Genomic DNA, 14,425 nt, shown 5'->3' with positions numbered 1-14,425 from the left:
GCGCGCCGTTTGCCCCGGGCTCTAGCATGGCAATTGCGTCCTTTGGGGGCTGCGACAGCGCCGCTGTCATCACCCGCTGTGGCTTGCGGATGCTGCTCCTGTCCAGTGCCGTTGGAGCACTTGGGTCCGCCGCCGCTATCTTGTCAGCAGACGAGTGGTTGTCTGCGCGGCCTGCTAGTTAAGGCCGGCTGTCGGAGCCTGGAGGGAGGTGCTGGTGCTGGCTCTGGTCCTCGCCTGTGGCCCTGCCCATCTGCCGGTCCTTCCGCCACCGCCCCGTCTGCCCCTCCGTCTGCCTGTTCTAATCCATCTGCTCCAGCGTGTCCAGTCCTGCTGCTCCGTTCTCTCCTGCTCCAGCTTGTTCCAGTCCGTCTTGCCCAGCGTATTCCAGTCCGGCTGCTCTGCTCTCTTCGGCTCCAGCCTGTCCCAGTCCGATTTCCAGCTTGTTCCGGTCCTACTGCTCGACTCTCCTCTGCTCCAGCTTGTTCCAGTTCATCTGCTCCAGCTCGTTCTAGTCCGCCTGATCCAGCTTGTTCCAGCCCTGCTGCTCAGCTCTCCTCTGCTCCAGCTTGTTCCAATCCATCTGCTCCAGCTTGTTCCAGTCCGCCTGATCCAGCTTGTCCCAGCTTGCTCCAGTCCTGCTGCTCAGCTCTCCTCTGCTCTAGCTTGTTCCAGTCCATCTGCTCCAGCTTGTTCCAGCTTGCTCCAGTCCTGCTGCTCAGCTCTCCGCTGCTCTAGCCTGTTCCAATCCATCTGCTCCAGCTTGCTCCAGTCCTGCTGCTCAGCTCTCCTTTGCTCCAGCCTGTTCCAATCCACCTGCTCCAGCTTGTTCCAGTCCTGCCGCTCAGCACTCCTCTGCTCCAGCTTGTTCCAGTCCGCCTGATCCAGCTTGTCCCAATCCGTCTGTTCCAGCTTGTCCCAGTCCTGCTGCTCCGCTCTCTTCTGCTCCAATTATTCCAGCTTGTTCCAGCTCTCCTCTGCTTCAGCTTGTTCCAGTCACATCGCATCAGCCCCAGCCTACCTGCCTGCTAGCCCAACCTGCCTGCTTGTCAGCCCATCAACTTGCCTGCTTGTCAGCCCATCAACTACCTGCCTTCAAGCCTGCACAACTACCTACCTGCCTCCCCACCCGCCGGCTTGCCAGCCCGTCAACTTACTTGCCTGCCAGCTTACCCTTCAACCTGCTTGCCTGCTTGTCAGCCCATCAACCACCTGCCTGCCTTCAAGCCTGCACAACTACCTATCTGCCTCCCCGCCTGCCGGCTTGCCAGCCCACCAACTTACTTATCTGCCTGCCTCCCAACCCATCAACCTACCTGCCTGCTTGCCCACCCATCAACCTATCTACCTGCCTGCCAGCCCTTCTACCTACCTCCCCACCAGCCAATCTGCCTGTCAAACCACCTGCCTACCCGCCAGCCCTTCTATTCCAAGCGTTGCCTGCTGGTTCCAGTTTTAAGCCTCCAGTCCTACTTTCCTGCTCTATCTGTTGCTTAACACCTCTCCTATCCCCCTCCTCCTTCCTAGCTCTCAACCTTCATCACTTCCTTCCTGCCATTAACCCATCCCCATTCCTCCTAAGCGCATCCCGTCTTTGTCGCCTTCGTCGCCCTAACTCCCCCACCCTCCTCCGCACTCTCTTACTCCTTCTCCTGCTATCCGCGGGAGACATCAATCCCAATCCAGGTCACCCACACCTGTCCTCGTCCTATCCATGCAAACGATTCCGGGATGTCTCCAATCTCATCTCTATTCCCCTCCTCCCCCCCTCTTCCCTCCCCTTCTCGTGTGCCCTGTGGAATGCCCGCTCGGTCTGCAACAAACTTTCCTTCACCCATGATCTCTTCATCTCCCGTTCCCTTCAACTGCTCGCCGTAACTGAAACCTGGCTCACCCCCGACGACTCTGCCTCAGTCGCGGCCCTGTGCCATGGAGGCTATCTTTTCTCCCACACTCCCTGCCCAGTTGGCCGCGGAGGAGGAGTTGGGTTTCTAATTTCGCCCTCTTGTAATTTTCAACCCCTCCTCCTACCGCAGTCTCACTGCTTCTCATCCTTTGAAGTTCACTCCATCCGTCTATTCTACCCGTTGCCACTCAGAGTTGCAGTCATTTACCGCCCCCCTGATAAGTCCCTCCCTTCCTTCCTTACCGACTTCGATGCCTGGCTCTCCGTTTTTCTTCAACCCTCATCTCCGTCCCTCATTCTTGGAGACTCTAACATACACGCTGATGACCCATCCGACTCCTACGCTTCTCAGTTCCTCACTCTGACATCCTCCTTCAACCTCCAGCTGAGCTTCACCACCCCTACTCACCAAACTGGCCATTGTCTTCCCTTCCATCATGTCCTCCGAGTCTGTCGACAAGGCTGTGTCTGTTTACAATGCCACTCTCTCCACTGCTCTGGACACACTTGCACCATCCATCTCCTGCCCTACAAGGCGTACTAATCCCCAGCCCTGGCTGACCCCTTGCATCCGATACCTTCGCTCCTGCGCCCAATCTGCTGAAAGCCTCTGGAGGAAATCTCGCACCCATACCGACTTCATTCATTACAAATTCATGCTATCCTCCTTCCAGTCCTCCCTATTCCTTGCCAAACAGGACTATTACACCCATTTGACTAATTCTCTCGGCCCCAACCCTCGTCGTCTCTTCGCCACCCTTAACTCCCTCCTCAAAGTGCCCTCCGCTCCCACCCCCCTTCACTCTCTCCTCAATCACTAGCTGACTACTTCTGTGACAAGGTGCAGAAGATCAACCTCAAATTCACTACCAAGGCACCTCCTCCTCTTTACCCTTTAACCCACTCCCTCAACCAACCAACCAACCCAGGCCTCCTTCTCCTCTTTTCCTGATATCACCGAGGAGGAAACCGCCCACCTTCTTTCCTCCTCGAAATGCACCACCTGTTCCTCTGATCCCATCCCCACCAACTTACTAAACACCATCTCTCCTACTGTCACCCCCCCCATCTGTCATATCCTCAACCTCTCTCTCTCCACTGCAACTGTCCCTGACACCTTCAAGCATGCTGTTGTCACACCACTTTTCAAAAAAACATCACTAGACCCTACCTGTCCTTCCAACTACCGCCCCATCTCCCTCCTACCCTTCCTCTCCAAGATACTTGAACGCGTCGTTCACAGCTGCTGCCTTGATTTTCTCTCCTCTCATGCCATCCTAGATCCGCTTCAATCCAGTTTTCGCCCTCTACACTCGACAGAAACAGCACTCACTAAAGTCTGTAATGACCTGTTCCTTGCCAAATCCAAAGGTCACTACTCCATCCTCATCCTCCTCGACCTATCCGCCGCTTTTGACACTGTCAATCATAATTTACTTCTTGCTGCACTATCCTCATTTGGGTTACAGGGCTCTGTCCTCTCCTGGTTCTCCTCTTATCTCTCCCACCGTACCTTCAGAGTACATTCTCATGGATCTTCCTCCACCCCCATCCCACTCTCTGTTGGAGTTTCTCAGGGATCTGTCCTTGGACCCCTTCTTTTTTCAATCTACACCTCCTCCCTGGGCTCGCTGATCTCATCTTTATGCTGACGACACCCAGCTTTATCTCTCCACACCAGTTATCACTGTGGAAACCCAGGCCAAAGTATCGTCCGGCTTATCCGACATTGCTGCCTGGATGTCCAACCGCCACCTGAAACTGAACATGGCCAAGACCGAGCTCATTGTCTTTCCACCCAAACCCACTTCTCCTCTCCCTCCACTCTCTATTTCAGTCGACAACACCCTCATCCTCCCCGTCTCATCTGCCCGCAACCTCAGAGTCATCTTCGACTCCTCCCTCTCCTTCTCTGCTCATATCCAGCAGACAGCCAAGACCTGTCGCTTCTTTCTCTATAACATCAGCAAAATTCGCCCCTTCCTCTCCGAGCACACCATCTCTCATCACCTCTCGCCTTGACTCCTGCAACCTACTCCTCACTGGGGTCCCACTTAACCATCTATCTCCCCTTCAATCCGTTCAGAACTCTGCTGCCCGTCTTATCTTCGGCCTAGATCGATATGCTCATATCACCCCTCTCCTCAAGTCACTTCACTGGCTTCCGATCAGGAACCGCATACAGTTCAAGCTTCTCCTACTAACCTACAAATGCACTCAATCTGCAGCCTCTCATTACCTCTCTACCCTCATCTCCCCTTACGCTCCTACCCGTAACCTCTGCTCACAGGACAAATCCCTCCTCTCAGTACCCTTCTCCACCACCGCCAACTCCAGGCTCCACCCTTTCTGCCTCGCCTCTCCCTATGCTTGGAATAAACTCCCTGAGCCCATATGCCAAGCCCCCTCCCTGCCCATCTTCAAATCCTTGCTCAAAGCCCACCTCTTCAATGTCGCTTTCGGCACCTAACCATTGTACCTCTATCCAGGAAATCTAGACTGCCCCCAATTTGATTGACTGCACTTTTTGTCCTTTAGATTGTAAGCTCCTTTGAGCAGGGACTGTCCTTTTTTGTTAAATTGTACAGCGCTGCGTAACCCTTGTAGCGCTTTAGAAATGTTAAATAGTAGTAGTAGTAGTTTGCTCAAATGAGCTGTCGGTGTTTCTTTCATTTTGCAAATTTAACCTCAAGACATCAACCCAGAGTTTTCCAACTCCTAACCAATCTCCTTGGTTGCAACCCAGTGATGAGCTTAATGAAAGCTGGCTATTCTCCAACGCTAAATGATGAGGTCATCCACTTGAGTCTGCAACACTGTCACGGTTAAAGTCAACAGTTGATTGAATAAGATTTTGTTTCTTTGCTGACACTGACGCCACTTCATCACTCCTAACAGACACAACTTGCACCTAACATAAATATCTTTTTTGCTTACTAAATAAAAAAATTTGACACAGAATTCTTAAATGCCAATGACCCAGCCATCTTTGTTATCACCTTATACTGCATGCTCAAACAATTTCACGCAAAAGGAAGAATGGACCTAGTGACGCAAAAAAAAAAAAAAAAAAAATCAAATGGTTGTCACTAAAAAGTAATTATATAAAATAACTAGATATTTCTGCTGCATTTCATACTTTGGATCATGGGATACTGTTACATCATCTATGTAGTTATGGCCTTGCAGGAACCGTTCTGAAAGGGTTTGTGTCTTTATTAACTGGTTGTACCCAGGCGGTACATGTGGGGGCTAAAACCTCGAGGACCCGATCGCTGTGAACCGGACTGCTGCAGGGTTCATTGCTGTCAGCTTTGTTGTTTAATTTGTATCTTTTCCTTTACGTTGCCTATTGTGTTCTTTTGAGGTATCATACTGTGTATATGCAGATGACATCCAGTTTTTTCTTCCACTGACAGCTGACTTTTCCACTGCAGTACTCCGGTTGCAGACTATTTTGGACACTGTATCTACTTGGATGAAAGATAATCAGCTCTTTGAATGTTGACAAGACTGAGTTATTGTTCGTTACATCTGATGAGAGTACTGTTACACTCTGTTCCACTCCTCCAGAGGTGCAGCCTGCTTGCGCAGCGTATGGGCATTCGAGGCTGTGGCGGCCATCTTGGATGTGGTATCTCCAGGATAGGACGGCCAATTTGGAGATGGGCGTCCCAGGTTGTGGCAGCCATCTTGGAGTTGGGCAGCTTCAGGAACGAAGCCCATATTTGGAAGTAGGGCATCTCTTCTGATGGAGGCAGCCATCTTGGATCAGCTGCACATGATTGAACCTAATTCCTACACTATTTAAAGCCCTGCCTCCAGTCCTTCCTTGCTTCGGCTTCTAGTGCTTAGAGGTCGTGGTCTACGTCTGTGTTCTATAGCCGGCTATCTTTGTTCCTGTGGTTTCTGTGTACCAGACCTTGGATTGTTGCCTGACAACGCGCTGTGTTGCTGCCTGCCTAGACCTCGGACTGTTTCTCTGACTATTCGCTGCGCTGCTGATTCCTTTGCTCCTGGACGGTGTCCGCTCTCCCTGCTTGTCGGGTCAGTGGCCGTGCAACCCCACCGGTTCCGGAAGTCCTGGTGGCCGCCTGCACCTGGGGGCTCAACTCCCGGGGAACGGCGGTCGCTTCCCATGTGAAGCTAGGGGTTGTCTGGCTGCCAGACCGAGCGCGGTGTCACTCCATCTTCGCCGTGCTCAGTCGGGGCACAAGAGCTCACATTCCCAGACATAACAGTAAGCCGAAGGCATGAGCTCGCCAGACAAGTCCGAGCTGTCCAACCTGGCTCAGGTTCTACATCAGCAGCAGGCTCAGCTAACCTGCTTGTTCAACGTTCTGCAGGACGTCTGCAACCAGTTACCGGTGCTCCAGCAACAGGTTGCCGTGGCTCCTCCGGGCCCTAGGGCGGAGGCTTCCGCCGCACAGTTGCGGCTTCCAGAACCTCCCCGGTTCGGTGGCACCCCCCTCAGCATGCCGGGGTTTTCTCAACCAGTGCCAGATCCTGTTCGAGCTGCAACCAGAAGCTTTCCCATCCGATAAAGTAAAGGTGACCTACATCATCTCTCTGCTTTCAGGTGCCACCCTGGCCTGGGCGCCCCCGCTATGGGAGCAGCAGAGTCCGGTCCTGGTGGACCTTGATGAGTTTTCTGTGGCAGTTCCGGATGGTATTCGACGTGCCTGGCCGGCCTTCTTCTGCCTCCAGGGAGCTACTGCGGATCCAGCAGGGCTCTAGGTCGGTCGGGGCGTATGCTGTCTGGTTCCGTACCTTGGCCGCAGAACTCCGGTGGAACCAGGAAGCCCTCCTGGCCATTTTCTGGCAGGGGTTGAACTGCCAAATAAAGGACGAATTGGCTGGTAGAGAGATTCCCGCCACCTTGGACGCCCTCATTGCACTCTGCACCAGGGTTGATATCCGGTTCCAGGAGCGAGTCCAGGAGAGGGCTACGTAGCCGGCAGTGCAGAGAACCAGGGGCCGCTTCCGTCACCCAGAGACGCCCAGGTTCCTCAAAAGAGGGTTCGGAAGGAGCCGAAGAGGAACCCATGGTAGTGGGGCGGCATCGCTTGTCCAAGCAGGAGAGGGCCCATCGTCTCAGGAATTGGTTATGCCTGTGCTGTGGGCAGGCCGGCCATTTCTCGAGCACCTGCCCAAATAAGCTTGGGGCGTCGGGAAACGCTCTGGGTCGGCTGTCATCCCTTCCCGACAAGCTGCTCTCTGTTCCCGTCCTGCTCCGTGGAGAAGGGGTCCAGATCCAGACGCGGGCCTTGCTGGACTCTGGGGCCGGCGGCAACTTCATTGATGCCAAGTTCCTGTTGCAGTTGGGTGGTTCCACGGTGCCCTGCCAACCGGTTCTCAGGGTCACCTCCATCCAGGGGGACAGTCTTCCCCGGACTATCACCCGGATTACCTCGCCTCTGTGTCTGCAGGTGGGGGCAATGCATCAGGAGGAGATCCAGTTCCTGGTACTTCCCCGAGTCATTCACCCGGTGATCCTTGGACTACCCTGGCTCCGACTGCACGCCCCGGTTATCAACTGGTCCACCAGGGAGATCGGGCAATGGGGTTCCTGGTGTTTTCAGCACTGTCTCCAGCCGGTCAAGGCCCCTATACCTCTCTGCTTAGTCCAAGTTCAGAACCCGCAGGAAGGGTTGCCCGGGCTGCATAAGGACTATCAAGATTTCCAGGATGTGTTCAGTGCTCGGGCGGCGGATATGCTTCCTCCCCATCGGTCTTTCGACTGTGCTATTGATCTACTGCCGGGAACCAACCCACCCAGAGGGCGTCTTTACACTTTGTCCCAGGCCATGAGGGACTACATCCAGGAGAATCTCCTCAAGGGGTTCATCTGAGCTTCTACTTCCCCTGCAGGGGCCGGATTCTTCTTTGCTTCAAAGAAAGACGGGTCGCTTCGCCCTTGCATTGACTACCGGGGTTTGAATAAAATCACTGTCAAGAACCAGTATCCGCTTCCACTCATCCCGGAGTTGTTCGACCACCTGCACGGGGCCAAGATCTTCACTAAGTTGGACTTACGCGGGGCCTACAACCTGGTGCGGATCCGGGAGGGAGATGAGAGGAAGACGGCATTTAACACCCATGGACACTTTGAATACCGGGTGATGCCGTTCAGCCTCTGCAATGCCCCTGCAGTATTCCAGAACTTTGTAAATTTCATATTCCAGGACCTGCTCTACACCTCAGTGATCGTCTATCTGGATGACATCTTGATCTTTTCCGCTTCTCTGCAACAACATGTCACCCATGTCCGCAGAGTGCTCCAGCGCCTCTGGGAGCATCGGCTGTACGCCAAGTTGGAGAAGTGTTCGTTCCACCAACAGAATCTGCCTTTCCTGGGGTATATCGTTTCCTCCACCGGGTTGCAGATGGATCCCGGTAAATTGACAGCGATCCGTGACTGGCCGGCTCCCCAGGGTCCGCGGGCCTTGCAGCGGTTCCTGGGGTTCGCCAATTACTACCGGCAGTTCATCCAGAATTACTCCCTCATCACGGCTCCCCTGACGGCCCTCACGAGGAAGGGCACCGACGTGAAGAACTGGACGTCGGAGGCCTTCACCGCGTTCGCCACCCCGAAGATGGCTTTCATTTCTGCTCCGGTACTCTGCAGTCCAGACCCTACCCAGCCTTTCCTGGTGGAGGTGGACGCCTCATCCCTGGGAGCAGGGGCAGTACTGTCCCAGACGTCGGCATCCGGGAAAAAACATCCCTGCTTCTTCTTCTCCCGCAAGTTCACCCCTGCGGAGCGGAACTATATGGAGGGGGATCGGGAACTTCTGGCGCTCAAACTAGCCTTTGAGGATTGGCGCTACTTACTGGAGGGAGCAGCGCACCCAGTGACAGTGATAACTGACTGTCAGGTTCTCAGGTTCAGAGCCCGTGGGGACAGGCTCTGGGGCAAACGTGAGCCCTTGGGCTGCTGACGAGGAGCGACAGCAGCAGGCAAAACCCACAAACCAACACTGGGCTAGCACACCGGCACAGGCAAGGACTGCAGGAGCCGCCCAGCGAGCCAGAACACACGGACTGGAGTACACCGGACTGGTCCTCACTGGACTGGAACACACTGGACCGGAACCCACTGGACTGCAACCCACTGGACTGGTCCGCACTGGAAAGCAACACACCGGACTGGTCTGCACTGGACAGCAACACACCGGACTGGAGTACCCCAGACTGGTCCGCACTGCTTCACCTGCACTTAGCCACTGTCCCCCAGGAGTTGAGCCCCTGGGTTCAAGCGGCCGGCAGGGCTTACTGGATACAGGATAACACAGGAACTGGGATACTAGAACAAGCTTGACAGTTCCAGAAGTGCTCCAAAGTACCAAAGGGAAAGGCAGATAAGCCCACAGGGGAAAGCAGGGAAACCCAGCAATACAGAAGTGTTCCTATAGCGTAATCAGACTGAAGTGCTCCTAAGCACTAAACCAACGGAAGTGCTCCTAAGCACTACACTAACAGAAGAATGCCTAAGCACTAAACTAACAGGGGTGCTCCTAAGCACCAAGCTACAGCAGTGCTCCACAGCAGTAAACTAACAAAGGAGAAGAGGGTGAGCCACAAGGAGAAAGAAGGAAAGATAAACACATAAACTAACAAGGTGCTCCTAAGCACCAAGCTACAGCAGCGCTCCACCGCACTAAACTAACAAAGGAGAAGCAGGTGAGCTACAAGGAGAGAAAGTAGGAAAGCTAAACACAAACTAACAAAGGTGCACCTAAGCACTCCACCAACAACAGTGCTCCTAAGCACTAAACTAATCAGGAGTGCTCCTAAGCACTCCACTAACAGAAGTGCTTCTAACAGCACCAAAATCAGAAGTACTTCTAACAGCAAAACAGAAGTGTTTCTAACAGCACCAAAAGGGAAAGCAGGGGAGCCACAAGGAAAAAGCAGAGAAGCTAAACACATAGGTCAAAAGTGCACACTGCACCAACACTAACCTGGACCTAAAGCAAACGTTGCAAAGGCAAAGTCAGCAAGTTCCCAGGTGGCTAATAAGCTCAGCACAGCTGAGCTCAGCTGTAACAAATCACAAGGCAGCTACGGGTGAGGCTAGCTGCCAAACTTCCACACAAGACTGGAAGGCTAAAATATCTGGACCGGAATGCAAAGAGTCTGAAAAATCTATGGCAGCCACCGGTTCTGGCCACCAGAGGGCGAGAGGAGCACAACCCAAAGGAAAAAAAAAGTCACGAATGTGACACTGACCACAAAAACCTGCTGTATCTGCAAAATGCCACCAGACTGAATCCTCGCCAGGCCCGGGGGGGGGGGGGGTCTCTGTTCTTTGCCCGGTTTGACTTCCATCTGATCTTCAGACTGGGGGAAAAGAATGTCCAGGTGGATGCCCTGTCCCGCAGCTTCGAGGCTCCCGAGGACCAGGAGGAGCACTACTACTACTACTATTAAACATTTCTATAGCGCTACTAGTATAGCCATACCCAATGTTGAATCCGGCATGTATTCCCTCCATGCCCGGGGCCAGTGGGGTGATAGTGTGGTACATATAAAATTGAGTAGGGATAAGAGGGACCATAGGTACAGGGTGAGCGGGTGATGGGGAAGTATAGACAATGGATGGAGAATGGAGTAGTGAGGGGGAACAGATGCTGGATGGAGGGGGAAGGGAGGACAGATGCTGGTTGTGAAGGAGAGAGGGGACAGGGGTCAGATGGAGAGGAGGGATAGACACTGGATGAAGGGGAGAGAGGGGATTGAAGCTGGATGGAAGGGGGAGAGAAAATGCAGATGTTGGATGTAACTGGGGAGAGAGAGAGAGGGGGGCCTGAGTGGATGGAAGTGAAGAGAGAGATGGGCCAGATGCTGGATGGAGGAGGGAGAAAAAGAGGAGAGACTGGATGGACGTGAGGAGAGAGAAGGGTGAGATTCTGGATGGAAAGGGGGGGACGAGAGAGAGGGATAGACGCTGGCAAGAGTTAAGAGACTGGGACCAACACAATTAGAAAAAAGTAAACGGTCAAACAAAGGTAGGAAAAATGAATTTTATTTTTAGTTTAGTATAAAGTAGAGTGGTAGCTGTGTTAATAAAGAAAATGGAAATAAGATGATATCTTTATTGGACTAATTTTAATACATTTCTGACTAATGTTTGGAGACCCAACCCTCCTTTCTCATGTCAGAATAGAATACCTTAACAGCAGTATACTGTCCTGACCTGAGGAAAGAGGTTTTGGCCTCTGAAAGCTAATTGGAAAATATATTTAGCCCAATAAAATGGTATCTTCATATTTTCCATTTTTTGTTTTACTTGTATTTGTTAACCTATAGTATAGTGATTGAAATATGTCAGTTTTTGAAATTTGCATCTACGGGCGAGGGAGTAGCAGTAGCGCAGAGGACAGGAAAGAACCGGGATGATGAGGGCGTCGGCTGCGGCGGTAGAAGGGCATCGGGCAGTGGCCAGGCAAGGGGCCCAGACCACTCTCAGTACGCCCCTGGATATTGTTTAAATAAATAAATAAATCTATCTATCAATATCTCACCTGTCTCAAACATCTTCATATTTACTTTTCTCTGTAAAACAAAATATGTTTTATTTTATAAAGGACAAAACATACCAATGAAAGCAATCAGTAACAAAGTACAAACAATAGCTTCAATATCTCACAGTATAAAACATTTTATGTTTTGCATCCACAGAAACCCCCATAGCCCTTTCCCTAAGAATGGATGCAAAGCAGAAAAAGAGCATTTTCCCAGGAACTCACCATATTTTAAAAAAGTTCTGATTTTGGTGTTATCTCAAAGAAAACATAAACCCTATCCAGCACCAAGCATATTGTGAAGTACCTGTAATACAAAAATCACTCAGGAACTATACAGCTAACTATAAGATGGGAGAATTGGAATATATTGCACTGAATGAAGAATCCTATATAATAAAAAGCATCTCCAACGTTCTGAAGCTGACTCCGTGGCAGTGAAGCCTTGAAGGGTTTGTGCTCCTGCTGTATCCATGTCCTGTCCTGACGTTTGCGTGCTTCCTGGTTGATCACCAGCAGCAGTGACCAATCACTGGAAGGGAACGCTGCAGAGTTGCCAGGCAACGGAATGCGACGTCACACGCATGAGGGTGTCATCGTCCTTCCCTTCCAGTTCCAGGCCCCCTCCCTCCAAAATTTAAAAGTCATCTTCACTTACCAAGTCGGGTTTACGGCGGCCAGCAGCAGCGGCAGTAAAAGGCGTACAGGCTCGGCCCTTCTTTCTCTCTCAGCTCTTGTCCCGCCCTTGCCAGAGCTGAGAGAGAAGGGCCAAGCCTGCACGCCTTTTACCACTGCTGACGGACGCCGTAACCCCGATTTGGTAAGTGAAGATGACTTCTAAACTTCAGAGGGAGGGAGGGAGCACAACCCTAGAACTGGGAGGGAGGGGTATCCTGGAACTCAGAGGGAGCGAGGGAGGGGACGGATGACCCTGGAACACAGAGGGAGGGAGGGAGGGAGGGAGGGACGGACGACCCTGGAACTCGGAGGGAGGGGGGCCCATGGCACACACTCTCATTCTCACACATACACTCGCACCCAGTCTCACTCTCTCTCTGTCACACACACTCTCACACATTCACTCTCTCTCTTACACAGTCACGCTCACACACACTTTCTCAAACATACACACTCCGAGGAAAACCTTGCTAGCGCCCGTTTCATTTGTGTCATAAACGGGCCTTTTTTACTAGTCCTATATAATAATTCTCACCTCCAACATTCTAATCTTGCTGGACGAGACCATGGCTCCTTGGTCTGCTAGGCTCCGTAGCTCAGGCTGACGTCAGAGCCGGAGGGGCGAAAGGGGCAGGGCACAGGGGCGGAGCTTCAACGACAAACAGAATCGTTGAGGCCAGGGGCCAACAACTGGAAGGGAGGAAAGGAGGAAGGCGGAAGGGAGGGACGACGAACCTGGAACTGATAGGGAGGGGCGAGAGAAAGTGCGAGCAGACGGAGGGACTGAGTGAGGCCGGTACAGGGACAGCGGGAGCGTGCAGACAAGCTAAGTGCGGAGATGGCGGAGGCTGTCCGAAAAACTACTAACGCCCCCCCAGGGTGCCACCGCTCCGCCCTCCACAGCCCCCGAGGTCGGCACAGCCACTGCTCCCCCTCTCCCCCCTGAGGTCGCCGCCACTCCCCCCCTCCGTCCGACGTCAGCTCCCATTTCCAGCCACTGCAAAAACAAAACCAGCAAATTAAACCAGCAAAAATGTGTTTAAAAAGGAAGCGCAGCACCGCAGGCAGCCATCAGGCATTGGCTGTCAGCTCTGCAGCCGCACCTCCTCTCGCCTCTCACGTCACTGCCCCTGAAGTAGAACCCCGGAGGAGCACAGTGACGTGAGAGGCGAGAGGAGGTGCGGCTGCAGAGCTGACAGCCAATGCCTGATGTCTGCCTGCGGTGGCCGGAAATGGGAGCTGACGTCGGAAGGAGGGGGGAGTGGCGGCGAGGGCGACCTCGGGGGGGGGGGGTGGCGGCGAGGGCGGCAGGGGCCGGGCCTGACCAGATAGGGGGAGGGGGTCCTGAGACCAGAGAGGGAGGGGGTCCAGAGACCTAAGAGGGGGAGGAGGGGGAGGGGGTCCTGAGACCAGACGGTGGAGAGGAGGAGCAGTGGCACCCTGGGGGAGGTGGAGGGGTGAGCGGCGGTGGCCTTGGGGGGGGGGGGGCGTGGGCGGCAGGGGTCCTGAGACCACAGGGCAGGAGGGGGTCCAGAGACCTGAGAGGGGGGAGGAGGGGGTCATGAGACCAGAGACGGGGGGGGGGGGGGGGAAGGTATCTCTCTCTCTCACACAGTCAGTGTCTTTCTCTCACTCTCATACACTATCACACACTCTATGTCTCAAACTATCACATTCACTCTCTATGTGTCACACAGTCACTCTCAAACACTCTCAATCTCAGAGAGTTTGTGTATTGCACACATACTCTCTCACACTCTGTCTCACACACTCTCTCTCACACACACTGTATCTGTGTTAAACACACTCTCTCACACTCACTGTGGCTCACATACACACTCGCACACACTCATTCTCACACACACACACTCTCTCAAACATACACACTCCGAGGAAAACCTTGCTAGCGCCCGTTTCATTTGTGACAGAAACGGGCCTTTTTTACTAGTTAGACATAATAGGCAACTGAGACCTGGTGGAAGGAGGATAACCAGTGGGACACTGTCATACCGGGGTACAAATTATATCGTACTGATAGGGTGGACCGGATTGGGGGAGGAGTAGCACTGTATGTTAACGAGAGCCTTGGGTCAAATTCTGCGGAAAACGAAAGATCTCTTCGAATCATTGTGGATCAAAATTCCAAGTGTTAAGGGGAAAGGTAAAATTATGTATCATACCTGATAATTTTCTTTCCCTTAATCATAGCCAATCAATCCATAGACTGGTGGGTTGTGTCCATCTACCAGCAGGTGGAGATAGAGAGCAATCTTTTGCCTCCCTATATGTGGTCATGTGCTGCCGGAAATTCCCCAGT

At 53.0% G+C, this 14,425-nt stretch overlaps 1 long non-coding RNA gene across 1 annotated transcript in view; it reads right to left on the bottom strand.

Annotated features, from left to right (window-relative positions):
• The window catches only part of LOC115463776, a 42,440-nt gene extending 30,977 nt beyond the window's left edge, over positions 1-11,463 (bottom strand). The window contains exon 1 of the long non-coding RNA XR_003941077.1: positions 11,431-11,463. This is a non-coding gene — a long non-coding RNA (uncharacterized LOC115463776). The remainder of the gene's footprint in view (positions 1-11,430) is intronic.
• Between the last annotated feature and the right edge of the window lie 2,962 nt (positions 11,464-14,425).

This window comes from Microcaecilia unicolor, chromosome 2 (assembly GCF_901765095.1).
Source record: "Microcaecilia unicolor chromosome 2, aMicUni1.1, whole genome shotgun sequence".
Taxonomy (NCBI): Eukaryota; Metazoa; Chordata; class Amphibia; order Gymnophiona; family Siphonopidae; genus Microcaecilia; species Microcaecilia unicolor.
The sequence above is the reverse complement of the archived record's forward strand: the minus strand, read 5'-3'. Positions and strand labels throughout refer to the sequence as shown.